Genomic DNA, 18,190 nt, shown 5'->3' with positions numbered 1-18,190 from the left:
ACCTCTTCTAAGCAAAATTAAGATTTACGAGGGCCTAAACATGCTTTAAAAACCTGCTAATCCCATGTCTTTCTTAGGAAAACATTGTCACAGTTATTACAATCTTGATTCCATCATCCCCATCTGCATACATGTATTTATATTGCCTAGCAGTTTGATATTGATGTAATGATAAAAAAAAATATTTCAGAGGTTTATTACCAAAATGAATAGATGGACAAATCTATATGGTAATTTCTTATACCCCTAAGTTAGAAGGGTATTAAAAAATAATATATGTAGTTAATAAACTGTTACTGAACATATTCATATATAATAACTGATAAAATAAGCTTAGCAGCATTGTTACTAACCTTGACCTGCTGGTATCCACACCAGTGTTTCCACAGTGTCAGAACCACTGTGTAAGAATTGCATCAACCTATCATAAAAAATAGAACTTCATTACCTTTTAATTGAGAACAGCAGACATGTGATCCTTTAGAAAACAAAAATAAAACAAGTGTGCATGTATACATGTATATGAAACAGCTGATAGAGAATAGGAATTGATTTATATTTATGTATCAATAAATATCAACAAACCTTTTTATGAAAGGGTCTACTCTTTCAGCAATTATGATGATTTGCTGTCTTTGGAACCGTGGGATGCAATTCTGTAGCTGTCTTTCCCCAGGAATCAGACTGAATCTTCTCCCACCAAAGACCTCACAAGAAATCCCCCCAGATTATCTTGCAAGTAGGCTCACCACCCCATTCAAGGTTAGTGGTTTTAGTAGTATTAGTTGAATGAGAATGGACGAGTGTTTTGAAATGAAGAATTCAGTCAGAGGGTCCTGTAACCTATGGGAACTTGGCTTCTGAAGCTTGCTGTTCTGAGTACAGCTGCCATTTTCTGAAATAAATAAATCATCTTGTAATTTTGGAAAACCATTCAATAACATGATTGTTGGGTTTCAAAGCCCGAGCAGCAATATTTCAGCCATATTCAGGTGATCATTCAACAACATGTATTAATTGTAAATGAAATGATGCAAATTCAAATGTTACCTTAAATATATATATATTTTTGAAATATAAAAATTGAGCACATTTTAAAATAGACTTAGCATTTTATCATTTGTATTGAAGCCTCATTTACTCACAAGTTCAGTTTAACTTTGGTACAATCAGGCGTTGAAGTACAACTTCAGTATAATTAGGAGTTGAAGTACAACTTTTACACAATCTATCATACACTACATTGTATAATAGTACCTTTGTCATTAAGATCATTGCATTAGGCGAGTTATTCTTTTAATTTTCAAAAATTCTCTGGTACATTTTATATTTTAAGGTCAAAAATTCTAATAGGGAGCAAAACAACCTCAACTCAATGAATATCTTACTTAGTATAATCATATGGATATTTTTTTCAATTATAAGCTTTTTTCTAAAACTACAAGATTTTAAATTATACACATTAGAAGCAGCTTACTGTGCTACATAATTGCTACATTTAGCCTTTTCACAGCCAATAACTCAAATTTGGAGTTGCCACACAAGTTGGACTCAATAATGAATACAAATGTATTTCAAGGGCTTAAGCTGAAAAAGCATTTGTCACATTCCATTTTCCAGAATCTTATACATTTATTGATAAAAGTTGCTTCATCAGCATACTAATGACACAGTTTAAGTACATACCCTGATACATTTGGTGACAATCCACTGAGTAGTTAGAAATGAAAATAATTTAAAGTAAGGTTAACTACAACAGATGATGACAATACATGTACATTTAGCTCAGGTGGACTGTAAGCTGAAAAATGCAACAGTGAATACTTTACCTGACGTATAAGCTTCTTTGACCATAAGATAATGGCTGACCTACAGGAGGGTAGGCTGACCCTTTCTATTGTACATGGTGGACTGCAGGGGCTTCCACCTCACACCACTCAGAATGTACCTTTAAAACAAAAAAAACTTTTTCAATTTACAAGGTGTAAAAATCAGTATGATGAATGCACTGCTGTGTGAAGTGAGCTCCACAGACTGAAAACATGTTGGTGAACATGTACATCTGACAGCACAATTTGTGGAACCAACAAAAATAGAATAAAATACACACATGTAGCCATCCACACATACATGTACCGGTACATGTAGTAGTATTGTTCATGTTTACTCCTAATGTACATGTATGTTTTTGTAATGTACTATGCCATGACAATTTAATGACAATGTGTGTCAGCAAATAAAATATTCAATATTAAATACAATAATTTCATGCTTATTTTCTATGACATACCACAAATCTATGGCAAGTTCACAATTATGTGTGTATGTGTGTATGTGGTGGGAGCTATGCTCGAAAAGTCTTGATAATAAACAATTTGTATCATATTATAAATTGGAAAGAAAACTGGAGTGCCCCCTTTTGGGCATTTTCAGGTTATATATCATACAAGGATTTTTATAGTCTACTGTAAAAATCCTTGGTACATACATGTACATGTATAAATGTATACATTTACATAAAGTAGGGTCTACTAAAATTTCAAGTACATATGTAGTTAGGGAATTTATATTAATACACACTCCCTGATGAAGTCAAGATTAGAAATTTCATATCACCAAATACCCAGTAAAAATTTGTTTTATTAAGCTATTGAGCCATGAAATAAATATGATCTTACTTTATGCTAGTGACAAAAAAAAAAAAAAATTAACCACTTGGAAGGAGTGATTTAAATTTCTGTGAGCGATAGCTCACCAATTAAAATTTTCAAAGTTATCTACATACATGTATTTCATGGGAGAAACCGGCTCTCCTGAAGCAAATTTCTTTTTGTTTTTAATGATTAAAAAATAAATGTTACAGTTTCCAAACTTTCAACTTTACATTATACATTAACCTGTATTTTGAGTGTCATAGCTAGGCCAAAGCAATGTGGAAGCCTTTCATAGCACAGAAAAGGGGAATGACTTCTCGAAATTGAAATTTTAACTTACTAAATAACCAATACTCACAGTGACATTGCCTTAAAACAAATCATTTATAAATATAAACAAACAAGTGACAGATAAAATCACTTACCTTTGAAGCCAAGTGACAGCGCTGTAAATTTCTTTTTTATACAACATGTTTCCTACTCCTTAAATTTCTACTGCCTTGTACGATAGCAGATGGCCAACTGACATAATAGCGGGAAATCTGTAGATAGAAATTACAGGAGCCAATAGAATTGTAACAGTGCTAGTGCGGTCCAATAAGAATTAAGATTATTTGAAATAAGGCCCGACATAAACCGAAAATGACAGGAAACTGATACGAATTCGTGGCCTGGAGATAAATTAAATATTGCCCGAAATCAGGTCATAAAAAATCCAACTCAACATAATCCCCAACAGGCAAAAATGACCTGCAGATAGTAGCCTGACGGACGTATTGCTTTTCCGAAAATTTTGCGAGTCAGTTTTTTTTTTGGCTTTTCCGAAAATTTTGGGTGTTTTTTACTTTTCCGATTTTTGTTTTTTTTGTTTTTGTTTGTTTGTTGTTGTTTTTTTTTTGTTTTTTTGTTTTTTTTTTTTTTGTGAAAATTATTTGCAGGTGAGATACATGTATTGGCAATACGAATTTTTATAGAAATTCCATTATCTTTTCATCAAGATGTTACGAAATGGTTGAATATTACATATACTATAACACATATTACCAATGGCAGCATTTATTAGTACATACAAAGTAAACTACTATAGCATTAACCACAAAAAATAGACGGGATATTTTGACATTCGAATCTATTTACTGATTAATTACGTTTCCTCACCGTCACCGTAACATTATTAGTTTATTTATCTGGTCGCCAATTTGAACAGTCTACGAGTAGAAATACGTCCTCCAAAAATCATGTTTAAATTTGAAAAAAATAGACACGTTAATTTAATAAAATAACTTTGAATCATAACAAGTTATATACCATGCATCATTGTTTTTGTTTATTTAAATGCAAATAAATAGCTATTTAACTCCTTCACATCACCAGACTTTGCGAACTGATCGCGCGACAATGTCTAGATGCAGATCTATGAATAAATATCCAGAATAGTAGTTGATATATTATTTTCAATGGTCACATCGAAAAATAAACACTATATAGATACTAAGAAACATTTATTTACTCAAATAATTCAAAATTACGTGCTCTCTACCACTCTTTGTGTAGTAGGACCGTTTTGAAATGTTAAGTCAACGGACTTGTGTGCCTAAGTCTAAAGTACACTCTAAAAATTACCAAAATCCCGAGTCAAAATGGGGATGATACCCTCATAAAATAGCCGTGTTAAATTGATACGTGTTACTTTTGGTCCAAAAAGCCAAGCGATTTCAGGAAGTAAACTTAGTGAGTATTGTACGCATGCATACATGCCTTTCAAATTTTTTAACGGGAGGCTTTAAAACTACTTTATTTAAATGAAAAACTCCGTGCAGGTCCGGGTGTTCAAAGAATATGCCTGCAGCAGCTCTAAGCTTGTCGTAATAGGCGACTAAATATTGTTCAGAACCCTAGCCGGGGGCTAGGGCGCTCTGCCCACAGAGCAATTGGGATGTGTGCCCCAGGCCGTGGAATGGGGTACCCCTGGCGTGTTACATGCTGGGGTTGTCAGGCTATAACACGGAAAACCTGACCGCAAACCATAGTGGTGCACCGTGTTGGGAAAGATGCCACGTTCCTCGCACGTTAAAGAACCCTACTGTGGTGTTCTATCGGAGTAGGAACCATAGGGCTCCGCCACAGGAGGCTCAATTGCCCGACCCTACCCGCCTCTCCCTATTTCCAGTGGTAATCAAAATTTGTCGACCCCATTGTCCTTGTGTCCCATCCCTTTTTCATTTCATCATCATTTCATGTTCATTTTATCATCAATTTCATGTTCATCGTCTGAATATAGCTGAAATATTGCTGCTCGGACGTTAAACCCCAACAAACAAACAAACATTTAAATGAAAAACTGATAAATTTGTCAGATATTTGTTCAACTGGTAACAGTCATGGATGAAATGGGAAAGCTGAAAGTCGGTGTCAATGTCGACATTCAAAGAACGGACGGTAATCTGCACCTATACATATGACCTAAAGCGGTTGCTAATAACTCCCCAGCATGACTGGGCTTTTCGTCATTTACCATTTAAGCTAAGCATGTTGATTTATGTGCACTGTACAGTAGACTTGTTATAGAAACGAATGTGACGAACGTGTCTATTTGTTTCGTTGGTTTAAATTAAACAGGTTGGTGTAACTTTCAATTTATGATGCATCAGCCTGATGGGCCTTCAGGGATTTGATGTTACAGCTAATACTAGATACTGGGACTGGTCACTCCTAACAAAGTCTATATAATGTACAAAAGTAAATATGGCTCCCGGTCTAAATACTGGGTCAACTTAAAACATGAGATTTATATTTGACTTAAGCATACTGGGGAGATAGAAATTATTCAGGATTTTAGTTACAGAAGTTAATTATATTAGGAAGGCAATGACCTTGGCTTAAGTGCAAGCGAAGTCTGAAGCAAAAGTATCTGGTTCCCTTTTTAACAAATTTGAAATTTGTGCCTTTTATCATTTTGCCACCTTTTGTTAGGAATTTTTCATCAGTAATAAGTGGGAGACGGCAAAGGGAATTCCAAATATTTGTAAAATAATTGGAAGAACCAGGAATGTCAATAGAAGCCATCAACCAGCAAAAATGGAAGGTTACTTGTTCATCTTTTGACTGCTACTCCATTTTTAAAAATGGGTGAACTCTTACAAAAGTTTCATCAGTTTACTTCCTACTTATTATATTATTCATGCTACTTAAAATACTACTGATATCCCACAGAACTGTTCCCGGTTCAGTGTAAATTGCAGGGTTTTATCAAGATCCAACTTGAAGTAGCTTTTCTAGATGTCTTTTAAACTATTATCTAGCCTACAGTTTTACTATTTCTGACGCTTTAATCATACAGTATGTATCCCGATAAAGTATTTTGCTTAGACAAAAGTTTCTCAGGTGTCAGTATAATGAATTTTAGACAAATTTCTATACATTTATGAGTTGGCTTATAGAATTAACAAACTTATTATGACAAAGTTATGATGGAAATACTGAGGTAGGGTGTGTTCACAAAACACTAAAATATAATAAAAATTTCAAAATTTTCCTGTAAAAATCAATAATTACTTATTAGTTTTCAGTAATTGCCCCTGAGAAAATTAATGAAATTAGTCGCCTTCTAACTTAATAATCCTCTTGCTGACAAGCAGACATATGTGTCCATCACCAGCTCGTTGCCAAGCAGATATATATATCCTTTTTAAATGAAAAGGAACTTGTATCTTTAAATCTTTTTCTTTCCTTGCTATCAATGCATTAAGCTGTAGTGAAATGCACGTATGACTATTTAAATGTATAATAGAGTAATCAAGGGAACCAAGGTTATAGCGGTAATCAAAAGAATGTAATCCAGGGACAAAGACCAGACATGGAAAACAGACATGCACAACAAAGAACATAAAGTAACTAAAATCATACATACAAAGTAACAAAAGCAAATGAGCAACTCGGACTCCAATATAAACTGGAATCATGGACCAGGTGCACCTGTAGGTTAAGCGTCCTCTGCTTTTTCTAGAAACACCCGCCGAGTTGCTCATAGAAAGTCAAGTACATAAACATGATTACATAATTTCATTAATTACGTCATGAACGCTCACTTCCAAAGATCTACAAAGTACTGACACTTTCAGAATTTAAACTTGACAATGTCTGACTTTGATGACTGATGGTTTTTGACTTAGGACAACAGAAAAGGTGGTGAGGTTGATGTTGATGAGCCAGGCAATAAGACCTGAGTCACTCACCTTTGGAAATCAGACAAACTTATATGATGATTAATCCATTCAAAGTGCATATGTCAGTCCACATCTGAAAAAATCCTTGTGCAGAGATAAAGCCTTCTTCATATGGGTATTATGAAAAAACCGACGTTGAATCAAATCATAGTTTCATACATGTGTACTGGCAGAAAGGATACAAATTTCAATTATCCAACATGCCAGCACGTGGCTTGGTATTGAGAGAAAATCAACACATTTCAGAATATGTGTAAGAAAAATTTGCCCTTATATACTCAAGTATAAGTTGATGCCTCCAAAAATTGGACCCCCTTTCAGTCTCAAATTTCTGGAACTTAGTCTTGTCCCGCTTATAAGTCAGGCTGATATTTGGCAGTTGCATTGCTAATATTCCTGAGTTACAATGAGTATACCTGTTTGTTTTGCTAACTTCAATAAATGTTGAAATAAATTAAATGGTCAATTGTTAAAGAACAATTGAAAGGTCTTTCCCACCAATTCTCTCTTGACAACTATCATGTTCATGAGAAATGACCTTTGTTTCACGGCTAATGGCTTATTGTGTTCTAGCCTGTCGAGACGGTTCGATCGACAATATTTATTTCTTGTATATGTTTTAAAAGGTGAGGTTTTTGACAATTATTAAATTTGCAAAACAGCTCTGATTCTTATAAGAACGATGAATTCTGCAGTAACTGTGTTGTAATAAACTATTTTTTCCTGTCAATTCCATCAATACAATCAGTTGAGAACAAAATGAACTTGTGATTTTCATGAAAATAGATAAATCCAAAGGGAGATAATTATAACGTATTGCAAAGCAAAAGGTCTCAATCGTCACTTCCAGGTCAAATGGCCACCCCTCTATGAAGTACTAAAACACACTTAAACTAGAATTATGCATTGTAAAGGTATTATTTGAGTGTGTATTGAACAAATGTGGTCAAAATTAAACTCAGATTGTAAACTCTTATTTCGTACTTTTAAGTCTCTACAAAAGTATGAGTATTTTGTACAAGTGTGAATAATGTGCCTCCATTGTGTAAGTTGGAACAGCAATTTTGGAAGAAAGTGATTTTACAAAATTACTGTACAATAAATGTTTAAATATTTTGATAACCAAGAAGTGGGTCTCTGTTCTTGCTATTTTAAGGCAACTTACAGAGTAAATGTAAATTGATTCAGTACATGAGTACTTTGATTTTCTTATTTAAATGACAATTGAAAATTATTAATCCATGTTTATTTATCGTGATATTCTCGCTATGCTGTTGTTTAAATGTTAGGCCATACATGGGATTGTTTTGCATTTAATGATCGTAAATAGTGGTTTTTACTGATAAAAAGCTGGACACTCCCGATTTAGGTGCCCATGATATGTCTAAGGCCACTTTTTAAAAAAAATGTATTGTGCAAATAAAAAGTATGCTTTTCTAGTTTTAGGAACAGAATCTCATTTTCTGCTAATTTGTGTTGTTTTCTTGAAATTAATTTTCAAACTACATAGGTACCCTATGGAAAATGCATTACAAATAATTGCGCTCTTGTATCCTTGGATGTGGAACCATGCTTCTAAAATGATTGGAAGTAGTTTGAGTTGTCTATCTTGAACCATATTGGCAAAAATGGCAAAAAAACATTTTTGACCCAGTTTTTGACCATTAAAACAAATGACCTTGACTTTTGAAATGGGAAAGACTTTAATAATTACAAGCCAAAGTTGTTTTTACAGTAGTAAGTAATTAAATTCTTGACAAGCCATGTAAATTGTTTTACTACAGCCATTTTTTTTTGATTCATTCTAATTTTGGTACAACTAATAACCCAAATTACAATCATTTACATACGAAACAACAATGAATAAAACAGGAAGTTCATGATATTCTAACAAATCATTATTGAAGAATTTCAGTAAGTTAAGAGGTTTTATCTGAAGGAAAAAGAAATTAAAAACATATAATTGTCATAACCAACTCAAATATTGATTACTTTTGTCAAATTATGGTACATTATTGGGTTATGTTTCCATTACACCTTTTTTTGTTACATAAGCGGACACATGTAAAATGGATGAGTGGGAAATACAAATAAAATCATAGAAGGCCTGTATTTAGCAAAATAAAGACGGTAAACAGTAAATTTAATTTTAATGCATTACATTTTAGCTGTAAAACATAGAAGATGAACATTTTAGTTCATAAGATAGGTCTTGTCTATAAGTCAGAACCCTTTTCAGCAGTTAAAAATGTATCCCCAAAATCTTACTTAAAGTCATATATGGTAGAAGCTGTTCCATCTAGTTAGGAAGGACACTGCAGGTTATTAATGGTGAATTCAGAAGAAATTGTCATTTAACAAGGGACATAACAATACATGTAGATAAAAGCATTGTGAGATTTAGAGAAATAAACTGTCTTTTGTCAATGAAGAAAGTATTTCATAATTTTGATTTATAAATAAAGGGATAAACTTCATAAAATTTATCAAGACGACCTAATTAATATGCATAAATGAAAACCGGAAGTAACACCCACTTACCATATATGGAAGTGCTATGTCATTGGTTCTCAATCTCCATTTGGGTGATTTATATGTTGTTCATAGTAACACAGAACTGGTAAAATATTTGGGTGCATTGAAAATGTATACATGGGTGGCTTCTTTTATCTTTACATGGTTCGGTGCCTGGTGACACAGGTGTCGACGCAGGTGTATGGCTTCGATAATTGAAATATAATTGCATTTCTTTTGTCTTACGATTTTGGAAATGAAACAATTTACATGAATATTGGACACAATACACAATTTATAATGGGCAATCCTAGGAGTGTTGAAGGGAGTTTTTCTGGTACGAACAGTACTTTTTATCTCACATGGCCAAAGGCCATGTGAACTATTGCCATCACTTGGCGTCCTTTGTCATCGTTATTAACAATAATACTAAAGTCTTCTCCTCTGAAACTTCTTGACCAATTAGAACCAAACTTGGTATGAATGTTGCTAGGGGTATCCTGCATAGAACTGATAAGGGGATTTTCAATCCGTTAAAAAAATGGCCGCTTTTACTAAAAAGAGAACATAGGGGTCAGACAGTAGTTTTTTGCACATACATTTGTATCTCCAAAACCGTTAGATTAAGCTACATTCTGTCATGGGTTTAACGTGGTCATCATGATGAGATCTATCTGTGTTCAAATTTTGGTTTTAATCTGTTTAGCCATGTTGGAGTCATTGCCCTTTTTCAACTATTTTTGCTATTTTTTCATGTTATTTCTTTCAAAAGTCTCCTCCTCTGACATTATTTCATCAATTGGACACAAACTTGTTATGGATGTTTGTGTATCCTGCATAGAACTGATGTAGGGATTTTTGATCCGTCTAAAAACATGGCCACTGTTACTAAAAACAGAACATAGGAGTCAGACAGTAGTGTTTCGCATATATCTCCAAAACCATTAGGTTTAGCCAAATTCTTTTAATAGCTGAAATGACCCTTTTTATTAGGACTATAAAAGTTGTCAGACGACTCCTTGTAAGAGATATTGCCCTTGAAAGAAGAATTTTTTTACAGTTTTCAGTCAAGATCTTGAAAACTATGATAGATTAAAAGAAACTTTCAATTGTTGAAATGATCCTAATGGTACGTCCTACCAAAGACTTATGAGTCATAATTGTTGGACAACTTCTTGTTAAATTTATTGCCATTGAAAGGCAAAATTCAACCAGGTGAGCGATTCAGGCTTCTGAGAGCCTCTTGTTTTATAGGTCAGGTAAAATATTTAATTTTAGCAAAAAAGATTTAGAACAAGAGGAATCATCAGCACGAAACCTTTATGGGTTCTCAAATATATTATCAAAAACCAATAAAAAAATAAACATGTTCGTATTATCATATAGCTGTACTAGCTTGCAAGGTACTGGTACACTTGACAGGAGTAATGTTACGTAAAAAGGGATCGAGATCAGAACAGTTTAAATCTTAGAATGTGAATTTAATATATTTTATTTAAAAAGTTCAATCGAACATGACAGAACGTGATGAAATATTTCTATGTAATCCTTGAAAAGAAGTGGTGTCGTCTGTGGATCTAATCTTCACACATGTAAAAGTTAAATATTTCTGTCATTGTTTATCATTTTCTTCTCGAAGTTGTTTAAATTGATACAGTTGTATCAATATATTCTCTGGCAAACCAAAACTTTCAATATTTTCACTCTCCATTGTAGAAATCATGTAAAAAGTGTAGAAGCCCCATGCATTTCAGCCACTCTATCATGAATTGAGAACCAACGACGTAGCACGGTCACGTGACCACATGACTAATTAAAATTTGTGTGACTTGGGTCATTGTCCATTTTTGAATCAATTTATCTTCATTTGAACCGTGCAAGTGACTACAAGGGACGTTTTTATGATATATATTTGGTGTAATAAATCAAATAAACCAAAAATTGAAAAAAAAAAAAAAAAAATTGTGTCATGTCTTCTTTAAGTGCAGCAATGGATAAAAGATTAACAGCATTTCGTGAGATACAGTAATTCATCTTAGAACTGCAGATAATAATTTATTTCTAATTCACTAATTACAAAAAATGTGGATATTCATGAGACATTCTACTTACTATGATATGGTGGTAACTAATTAAAAAAATTTATATGTTGTTCATAGTAACACAGAACTGGTAAAATATTTGTCAATAAGCGGTCTGTCTAAATACTGCAAAGACCAGTCTTAGTGCACAAAGACCATAAAAGTAACACTAACACCCATGAGATAACATTTTTAGCTCACCTGTCTGTAGGCCAAGTGAGCTTATGCCATCACTTGGCATCCGTCGTCGTGGACAACTTTTAAAAAATCTTCTCCTCTGAAGCTACTGGACTGATGGGTTTTAAACTTGGCATGATTGTTCCCTAGGGTGTTCTGCACAAAATGACCGTTGGGATTTTTGATCCATGAAAAACCATGGCCTCTGTTACTAAAATAGAACATACGGGTCAGATTGCAGTTTTTTGCAAATAACTCAAAAATCGTTGCCTTTAGCAAATTTCTGGCTGGGGTAATATTGTTCAGCATTATGAGATGAACCTATGCCAAAATTTTCAAAACAATTTGTCAACTGATGTAGGAGTTACGGCCCCAGTTTTTTTTGCATTTTTCGCATGTGCAACTTTGAAAATCCTCTCAAAATGACTGTTGGGATTGTTGATTCATGAAAAACATGGCCTCCGTTACTGAAAATAGAACATAGGGGTCAGATGGCAGTTTTTTGCAAATAACTCAAAAACTGTTGCTTTAGCAAATTTTTGGCATAGGGTAATATTGTTTAGCATCATGAGACAGACCTATGTCAAAATTTGCATAACGATTGGTCAACTGATGTAGTAGTTACGGCCCCAGAAACGTGTTTTTTTTTTATTTTCGCATGTGCAACTTTGAAAATCTTCTTTTCAAAATCCATCGCACGGAATTCAATGAAAGTTGACATATATGTTTCTTAGGGTATCCCACACAAATTGACTATTGGGATTGTTGATTCATGAAAAAACATGGCCACCATTACTAAAAATAGAACATAGGGGTCAGATGGCAGTTTTTTTGCAAATAACTCAAAAACCGTTGCCTTAGCAAATTTCTGGCATGGGTTAAATTGTGAAGCGTCATGAGAAGGACCTATGCCGAATTCATACCATTCATTGACTAATGTAGGAGTTGCGAATCCTGAAACAGTTTTTTTTTCACATGTACAACTTTGAAAATCTTCTTCTCAAAAACCATTTCAGATCATTGAATGAAAATAAGCATAATAGTTCTTTAGTGTATTGTGCTCAAAATGACTGTTGTGATTTTTAATCCATGAATAGATATGGCTGCCTATACTAAAAATGGAACTTAGGGGTCATAAGACAGGTTTTTGAGAAAAATTCAAAAATTGTTGCCTTTACCAAAATTCTGGTTCAGGTCATGAAAATGCTATGAAAAGCATTTCTTGCATTTGACAATTTAGTTGATTTTAACTTAGCCTGTCTCATTCCTCAAGTTTTTCAAATAAGCAAATGGTTAATCAGGTGAGCGATTCAGACTCTCTTGAGCCTCTAGTTCTGAAGTATTACCATTGGAATGGTAATTAAAAAATACATAAAATACACTAAATTAAGTGTATAAACAGGCATTTAGTCGTTAGAATTGTATTCTTTCGTGCTCCTATTTCCGGCATGTGCCGACAATCCCTTGTGTAACAGACCTTGACTGAACTTGACTGAATAACATTGTCAGTGTTAACAGTTTAGAATTATTTTAAGGGTGGAATTTATGAGTGATTAGTGTGTTTAAAATATAATTTTAATTGAATAAGTGGAAGGGGCTTAAATGAAAGTAATTATATTAGATATAGTAATTAAACAATGTTTATTTAATTGAGCTTAAATAATTTTTTTTTTTTTTTTTTTTTTTTTTTTTTTTTTTTTTTTTAATTGCAATTTTAGTATTAAGTCATACAGTTATGAATAGTTAAACAATAATTATTACATTAATAACATTTATGGCAATGATTGTTAAGGCAACTTGAAAATCTTTTCTGTGTTGTATTTGCACGAGGTTATTTTTACAGTGATTGGGTTGTTTTATGTCTGTGGTCAGTTGGCACTACACGTTTTCCTACATTTTGACTGAACAGCATTTGAAGAATTCTTTTTATCTAGCAAAAGTCTCTGATACAAAATTTCTTTCTCCTCTGTCCATCTAAACACTGCAAAGACAGGTCTTAAAGCTTTAAGTCCATAAAAGGTGCACTAAGACCAATGAGGTGACATATTTCTAAAGTAAAAGTACTACCATTGAAATAGTAATTTATAATTAAATAAAATACACTAAATTTAGCGCAAACCATAGTGGTGCACCGTGTTGGGAAAGATGCCACGTTCCTCGCACGTTAAAGAAACCTACTGTGGTATTCTCACGGAGTAGGAACATTGGGCTCCGCCACAGGAGGCTAAATTGCCCGACCCTACCCACCTCTCCCTATTTCCAATGGCAATCAAAATCTGTCGACCCCATTGTCCTTGTGTCCCATCCTTTTTTCATTTCATCATTATTTCATGCTCATTTTATCATCAATTTCATGTCCATCGTCTGAATATAGCTGAAATATTGCTGCTCGGACGTTAAACCCCAACAAACAAACAAACAAACACACTAAATTTAGTGTAAAAACAGTCATTGAGTCGTTAGATCTGTAGTCTTTTGTGCTAAAATTTCTGGCATGTGCCGACAATCCTATGTGTAACAGACCATGACTGAATAGATACCGACTGAATAAACATTGTTGTGTTTAACAAACAGTTCAGAATTATATTTCAATAGTGGAATTATGTGTGATTAGACAAATATATAATGTTAATTGAATAAGTGGGAGGGGCTTAAATGAAAGTAATTATATTAGATAGATTAATCAATGTTTCTTTAATTGAGCTGAAATAATTTTTAGGGTGGATTTTTATTGTTGCAATTTTTGTTCTTGTTTTTATGAAAAATCGTAATGCTGATTTTGAAAAAGCTTTTAAAGAAATGAATAAATAAACAGTATTAAGAATAAGTCATACAGTTTTAAATAGTTGAAAATCTTTTCTGTGTTCTATTTGCACGAGGTCTTTAACATTGATTGGGTTTTTTTTATGTCTCTGGTATGTTGGCACTGCATGTTTTCCACATATTGAACGAACAGCATTTGAAGAATTATTTTTTATCTAATACAAATCTCTGATACAGAATTTCTTTCTCCTCGGAAGATTTTGAAAACAAGTTCTGATACGTAACAGCATATGTCTTAAAAGAACCAAATAGTTCATAGTTTCCTGTTCCATTCAGGGACTCTTACAATGTCATGTAGTGCAGATCGTACAAGTGATGGAATCGATCATTGGACGAACTGGGAACAGATGAAATTAAGCATCTTACAGTACGAACAATTTACGAATCCAGAACTAAGATTCATGCGTACCGTTTAATGGAAAATATAATAAGGAAAACATCGGAAAAAAATCTTGTCCGTTTTATATGTTCCTGATAACATTAATTATGGGTATTAGAATGAAACAGAATTAATTATAAAATTTGAAATTGCATAAAGCTACCAAAAAAAAAATTAAATTATATGAAATAAATCTTATTCACCAAAAATTAACATATTATAAAAAAAAATGACTTAAAGATTTTTTCTCTCCCTACTCTCAAATTTTAAGGACATATAAAACTTATACTTCACCTACATTTTGGAACGTATATATGTATTTTCTTCACGTAGTATGCGGAATACCAAATTAAATAATGATACGTCTATTTCAACTTTATTTAATATCAAATTAAATTGATAATAATGTAAAAATTTAAAAAATCAATACTATTTTCTAATTTCAAATTAGGTGAAAACTTATATGTAAATGACTAAAAGACACGTCTCGACAAAAAGCTTTCGTAACTAAACGAAAACCAAGGTCGCCACCTTGCTATTTTCAAAATAGAACTAACAGAACTATGATGCGTGTATACCAAACTTTGTAAAAGACATCGTTTCCATTTTGTTGGCATTTTATATGCATTTACTTTTATTGCTGAAACTGAGTAAATTTTGAAAGGCATTACTAAGTTGGTAAAACATTTTCCATGCATTATAATTTTAACTTCAAATAATAAACTGTTTACATATATACAAAAATTTCATTTCAAGTATATTAACCAACACCAGAGGGTGTGTGACGGGTCTAAATTTTGTAGCACTATCGGTGTAAACAATTGCATGTTGCACATGTTTGTTTATTCGAAATGTCAGTTACCTCCTTTATAATTTCAATATTTAAAAAAAAATTCTATATCTTCAACAATAAAGGACTTTTTCCATAATTTGTAATTGCAATAGTTATAGGAAAGAAATAAAATTCCCTCTACTTACATAAGATTTTGATATTTCAGTTGAGCAATATTGAATATTTGTAACATTTCATGTAACATTTCACCTCAGAGTATGTCATAAATGTTAAGAATAAGTTGCCCTTATCATTAAAAGTTAATAACCGTCCATGCAAGACCCGACAGGGTAGTTATGGACGTTAAAACCCCCCTAGTAAGTTAAGGTTAATACTTGCACTGCAAGAAAGTTAACGAATTTAAAATATCACTACAATTTTTTCACATTGAAACTGAATTCATAAGTCTTTTATAGAGGAACTTAAGGCTTCAGTGATACATTGTCAGCTTATTCACCTCTATATATTTGTGTTATATAAGATGTATCTGTTTTTAAAAGCACTTGGTCATCTGAGAAAGGTCTTTCAATACAATAAGGGTGTCATGCATATATTAATCATGCAGTCAAATTTACTCAGTTTGCAAATTATGATGCAACCTTCATTTTCAAAAGTTGGCGGGTAAGCAATTGAATACAAATTACTGACTTAACACAAACATACAAAATCAATGTCCCTTCTTTGTTGAAAAAAAAATGCTACGCGCTAAAGTGCCCTCCTCCCTCCGCCCCTCAATTTTCAAATCCTAGCTAGAACACAATGTATGTACAACTTCCTAGTCAAATATCAAGGTAAAAAAAGCACTAAAAAAACTTAGAATAAAATCGCACATAACGAGACTATGTAATAACTTCAAATAATTCTTCATATCAGCTTGTTTACCACCTGTTATTGACAGTTTTCCGCACTTTTATTGTAAACCCTTGAAGATATGGAACTGCTTTTCGGTATGTGAGTCTGTCATGATTAGTTACAAATCGAGTATAAGTTTCATTCTTCTACGCTGAGTTTTACCAAAATAATGGGCCCTGCACTTTAAAAATTGTATTGAAATAATAGTTTTTCGCCAAGATATTTGACTGGTTTTTAGTATGTGAGTCTGTCATGATTAGTTACAGATTGAGTTTAAGGTTCGTTCAGCTATGCTGAGTTTACTCAAAACCACATGCGGGGGCATGTGTCTCACAGACACAATAACACATCTGACAAAGTGCTTTTTACAATTATGAGTTATGATATAGCTGTATGAAGGTTAAATGCGGGGGCATTACTTTATCTAGTTTTTTTGGAATTTGGACTCTCTTAAATCGACAAATAATGACCATATTAATTGTGCAATAGAAATTTGAAAGATTCTGGTCTTGTCGGATATTCAAATAAGATTTGTCTTTATTGTCTTTGTTATTTGATAATTCCCCATGCAAATATCCCCACCCCCATACAATCTCCATTGGGTATTTCTTATCAAACATTTTCATTATCGAATTAAATTTTATATTTTTAAATTCTTAAACAGTTTAGCTGTTATTTTTAATTAAATATACATGTAATATATTTCTTTAGATCAATAATGGATTTGAACCTGATTACCTCATTCCCCCCATACAACATTGCCATCCCCATACCCCATCCCCCATATACCATAGAATAGGAAGCTTTCTCCATACAAGTAAACTATCTATTTTGGCACACATACAATGTACATATGTACTCCGTTAATTGTTTACACATTTTTCATTATACATTTAACATGTACATGCATATTTAGATTATATCTTGCATTAATGTTTTAATATAAATTCCCTGACCACGGTAACTTTAATCATTAAATATTACAATTACAGTGAACCTAATTCAAAAAAGGATTCTTCAGATACAATAAATATTCCCCCTTCAAATAAAATACTAAAAAAAATCTAATTTTATAATGGGTAAACACCGCACGAGAATTCAGCTGTAGTTCCCAACTTGTGACTGTGGAAGGAGGAGACTGTTTCAGGAGCAGAGTAGTCAGAGCAAATCATGCAGATTTTCTGGAGCAGTACAACTCCTAACTTACTGTAGTCGGAACTTGACGTATGCATTCATTGCTGTATTGGATTCGTTAGTTTCTAAACGACTGCAGCATCAACACTTATCTCGCTGCTGGCACGAGGTCATAGCCGGGAATGAACCGTATACAAAAGCGTCTTGTGTCATGCGTGATTTCGGCACCCCGTTTCTCCACTGACTGACAATACATATCCGAGGTTTCCTTTGGAATTATCCTTTCGTATAACACTTGTTGTTTTATCGATGCAGGAACGCACAAGATGAGCATTCCAGTAACGTAGTAAATAGTTGTACAAAAAGTTATTTCATAGCTAGCGAAGGAGTTAAATTTAGGTAAATGCTATATATAATATAAATCCTTGGGCTAACGAATGAAACTGCACTTCCTCGGGACTTTGTCTTGATTAAACATAGTACGTGTACATTTTAATACCCAGAATACTAAGATGCTG

At 33.1% G+C, this 18,190-nt stretch overlaps 1 long non-coding RNA gene across 5 annotated transcripts in view; it reads right to left on the bottom strand.

Annotated features, from left to right (window-relative positions):
* LOC148599898 (uncharacterized) overlaps nucleotides 1-17,764 on the bottom strand; it is a 41,784-nt gene extending 24,020 nt beyond the window's left edge. For 2 of the 5 annotated variants that reach the window (XR_015917680.1, XR_015917681.1), the window contains exons 1-5: nucleotides 17,746-17,764; nucleotides 3,080-3,196; nucleotides 1,830-1,948; nucleotides 586-895; nucleotides 354-421 (exon numbers count right to left, since the gene is read on the bottom strand). This is a non-coding gene — a long non-coding RNA (uncharacterized LOC148599898). Of the gene's footprint in view, nucleotides 1-353; nucleotides 422-585; nucleotides 896-1,829; nucleotides 1,949-3,079; nucleotides 3,197-17,745 lie in introns of those variants that run through there. The other 3 variants (XR_015917677.1, XR_015917678.1, XR_015917679.1) reach the window with 2 other exon arrangements.
* Between the last annotated feature and the right edge of the window lie 426 nt (nucleotides 17,765-18,190).

The sequence above is a fragment of the Perna viridis genome, chromosome 13 (genome assembly GCF_037379345.1).
Source record: "Perna viridis isolate PV_CMFRI_1.1 ecotype Kerala chromosome 13, ASM3737934v1, whole genome shotgun sequence".
In the NCBI taxonomy this organism is placed as follows: Eukaryota; Metazoa; Mollusca; class Bivalvia; order Mytilida; family Mytilidae; genus Perna; species Perna viridis.
The sequence above is the reverse complement of the archived record's forward strand: the minus strand, read 5'-3'. Positions and strand labels throughout refer to the sequence as shown.